The following is a 4389-nucleotide window of genomic DNA, read 5'->3' on the forward strand; positions in this document are numbered from 1 at the left end:
GAACAGGACATGATCTACCCAAGGAGGGTGTCCTATGTGCAGAAAGTGTCAAGAAATTAGGTGCCAACTGAGGTTTTTGAATGGCACTTATGAGAGTTTGAAGAGTAGAGCAGATGCCCTCAAAGGAATTAAAATGGGAACCCATCAAACTCTTATCTGCCCAACTCAACGCCAGAGCTCCCTCTTGTGTACCAGGCAATACAGTGGCAATCTTTAAGGCAGAATGCACTGGTCACACAAGAGCTATTTATTGTCAGTGACTCAATTATCAGGGAAATGGAAAATGTATTGTTCAAGCAGGATAAGTGGAATAGGACCGTGATATGTCTACCAGGAGAAAAAGTTGATGATGTTGTAGAATAGATATCATCTTTTAAGGACACAAAGGGTGATACTGATGTTCACGTTGGCACTAATGACAATAGGAGATCAGCGGATTTACCAAGCAAGTACAGGTCAATGTTGAAAAAAGGTCGCGAGATAGGGTTAAATTTGAAAGTATCTGCAATTTTGCTCAGACACGATAGGAGGGAGTGTATGATGTGAGCCTTGTCATTTAATTCAGTCCTGGAGAAATTGTGCAAGGCTCATGGGGCAGAACTTTTCACAGCGTAGTCTGTGCTTGTTAACAGATGAGATTGCTTCTACAGAGATGAGACACACTTAAACAGAAAGGGTGCAAAAATATTTGCTAATTCTATCGAGGCAGTGGCAGGTAGCTTGGAAAACTGCTAGCTTGGCGAGATCCACAAACTAACAGATTAACAGTAACCACAGGCAGAGGTGAAAGTGACTCTTGCACTGCTTCTCTTGGAATGAGGAGCAGCCTGGAAAGCAAAGGTGCTGGGGATTTTAAGGACTGCTAGTAGTCATTATGGAATAAATAAATACACGGGCTGTGTATTTATTTAGAGTAGGGTAACTAAGAGTATGAACAGGTGCATGAATACTTGAATGTACACCAGTGCTGGGAGTATAGTAAATAAACTTGAAGAATTTTATGTGCTGGTGAAAACATTAAAGGCAGATATTGTTGGGACATCAGAGACGTGGTGTCACGCAGATATAACGAATGCAGAATTAAAGTTTGGGGAGTACAATATGTACAGAAAGGATAGACAGGACAGAACGGGAGGAGGGATTATGCTGTTAGTTAAGTAACACAAAAAATCTAAGGAAATGCATCCAGTGGACATGGTTGAACAGTGCAATGTTCAGTCAGTTCGGTGTGATATAAGCAGTGGGAAAGCAAAATGGAGAGTAGGACTGTTGTCTACGCCTAATGACTCTGATGAATACAATGAACTGTACAGAGAAATAGTGGGCCAGTAAATCAGATTATCTTATAATGGGTGATTTTAAATTCCCAGATATTGACTGGAACTTGTGAGTTGGTCACTCGCACACTAGCAAGACTTATGGATTTATTGGACGATTGTTTTCTACAGCAACATATTCGAGAGGCACCCAGGGGAAGTAATATTCTTAATCAGATTATCAGCAGTGATTATTCATGCATTAAGAATCTGCAGATAAAGGAACTACTAGGTGGCAGTGATCAGAGTTCACAGTGTAATGATGTGGGATTTATTCTATGGTAAAGGGTAATGTTTTTTGCTTTCGTAAAGGTGACTACAGTGGTCTCAGTTAGTTTTTAAATTTTACACAGTGGGACCAACTGATGATGTTATCAACAGCAAATTATAAATGGGACGCATTTAAGGAATTAATCTTGGAAGCTACTAGACTTTTCGTACCAACTAAGAATACTGTTCAAAGTTTAGGCTAATGAGACTCATGGCAGAGAAGAAAAATGCATGGGATACCTATAAATTACGATGAGACCCAGATGCCTATGGCAGGTATAAGTTAGGCTGCAATCAAGTCACAAAGGAGGTTAGGCAAAGAAGGGCAGATTATAAGAAATCTTTGGCAATGAATGTTAAGAAAAACAGCAAAGGTTTCTTGACTTGTATAAACTCTAGAAGGAAGGGGGTGAATCAGATTGGTCCACTTGATATCGATGGTTCGAGTGTTGATGATCCTGCTCAGAGAACTGACAATCTGAATGAGTATTTTGCATCTACATTCACACATGAGTGATTAAGGGAGAAGAATACCAGAAGTTTATCAAACTGTAACAGGGTGCTTAATGATTTTCTGATTACTGAGAATAAATTGTTGAAGTTAAACATTAGAAAGACACCCAGCGAATGATTTTGATACTGTTGTACATTGAAGACTACTGTACAAATTGGAGCAGTATGTCATTAAACGCAAGTTGCTGCTATGGATAAATGGATGGTTCAGTGGGAGAAGACAGAATGGTAATCAAAAGACACTGCTATTCGCGGACTAATGTTATTAGTGGAGTTCCCCAGCGTTCGGTGTTGGACCCATTGTCGTTTTCTGTATTTATCAATGATATTGATCAAGATATATCCGATTTAATTTTCAAGTTTGCTGATGATACGAAGGCTGGCAGGGTTGTTAATGACCTGGAAACGTTGAGCAGATGGGCTGAGAGTTTGCAACTGAATTTTATCATTGACAAATACAAAGTACTGCGTACGGGTAGTAGTAACCCCAGAGTAACATACCAAATGTGCGGTTCTACACTCAAGGAGGTGGAGAATGAAAAAAACCAGGGTGTAATTTCGCAGTTAGATATGAAGTTTTCTTATCAGTGCAGACAGGCTGCAAGAGTAGTCTGCACGGGTAACCCAGTGGTATCTGCACCGTCCTCCCTACACAGTGGAAAAGGCTCGGATTCGAATCCCGTCGATGATACGAGGAACTTTTATGGGGGGTTTTCACCCTGTGGCTGAGTAAGTCGGTCTCAAGTGTATATATAAAGGTTTTTTCTCCCGAAACCCAGGGTTTTTCGTCCAGCAAAGCACGCAAATCAACCAGAGAACACACATAATTTATAGACACAATACACATGGTTAGAGGAAATAACTTTCCTGGTGACCCTAACAAATAAATAAATAGGCTGCAAGAGTAGCTCATGGGGTCTTGTCAACGATATACAGGAATTTTGCTAGCAGGGATAGGTGATTATACCCTTGTATAAGGCAATGGTCAGGCCAAACCTTAATACTGCATACAGGTCTGGAGGCCTCAATTTAAGAAGGCAGTAGAGCTACTGGAAAGAGTACAGAGGAGAGGAAGGAGACTGGTGAGTGGAACAACTGTGTCTCTCCTCCGAAGAGAGGCTTAAGTTCTGCAAATTCCAGTGTCTGTAAGCTAGGCACCTGCATGATGATCTGATTGATGTGTATAGGCCATGAATGGCTTCAGCAAGAGTGCTGATGGGATTCTTCCTCTTGGCAAGATTACACACCTGAGGCGGCATAAATCCAAATTGAGGAAAGACAGTTGTAGAATAGATGTGAGGAAATTTTCGTTTAGCCAGCAGGTTGTTGATGATGGAACAAGTTTCCATTTTCTGTTGGGAAGTTGACAGCTTGAATAAATTGAAAGCAGTATTAGACGTAATTTAGAAGTGAAATGGGAAGGTTTTTTTTTTTTTTTTTTTTTTTTGGCTGATGCTGTATATCACCCCAGCGGCTCTCATCTCGTGAGTATGGGCTTGACACACTCAGGGTCCTGAGCTGGATATCATCATTCTTTTCTGTCTTGGTGATTCTCTCTCTCTCTCTCTCTCTCTCTCTCTCTCTCTCTCTCTCTCTCTCTCTCTCTCTCTCAGGGTAACTCAATTTTTTTTTTTTTTGGCTGGTGCAGCATAAGCCTTAGGCTTTCTTGCACCATATAGCTAATAATAATAATAATAAAAATGGGGTGCGAAGGCCCAACTGGAGTACCAGCCTGGTGGACCCGAGCTCGAGTCCTGCCTTGGCGGAAGCGGACGCTGCTCCATCACACAAGGAGACCGATATAATTATAGTAGTAAATTAGAATAATAATAATTAATAAATTAATAGTAATAAAAAATTAATAAACATCGTTAAAGTTGTTCCAGTGGACCTACCTACCCCAAGGTTGGAGTGGCTGCTAAGGTTGATTGTGGTGCCATCTGATATCAATCCCGAGAACTACCACTGGACATAAGCCGAAGCTAAACAGGTCCACCTCCATAGATGGATGATGTCGCAGAGAAATATTATTCATACTGCATCGACTATGGCGCAGGATAAAAGCACTCGCCTTCAGGTCTTAGGCAGAGGGGTCGGTTCGAAAAATCAGAGATGGCCTCCAGAGGAAGACGGTGGAACAAGTGGCACCGTCCCCCGTATGGCTACCATAAGAGAAGGGCGAGACCATACACCCCCACCAACTGGAAGTGCTTCCTGCACATCTGTGCTAGTGACCACCAAGGAAGGAAGAAAACGGCAGCGCATGAAGTGGAGCATCGAACTAAATACG

The sequence above is a fragment of the Mastigoproctus giganteus genome, chromosome 12, assembly GCF_048544385.1.
Source record: "Mastigoproctus giganteus isolate SK-2022 chromosome 12, ASM4854438v1, whole genome shotgun sequence".
Classification (NCBI taxonomy): domain Eukaryota; kingdom Metazoa; phylum Arthropoda; class Arachnida; order Uropygi; family Thelyphonidae; genus Mastigoproctus; species Mastigoproctus giganteus.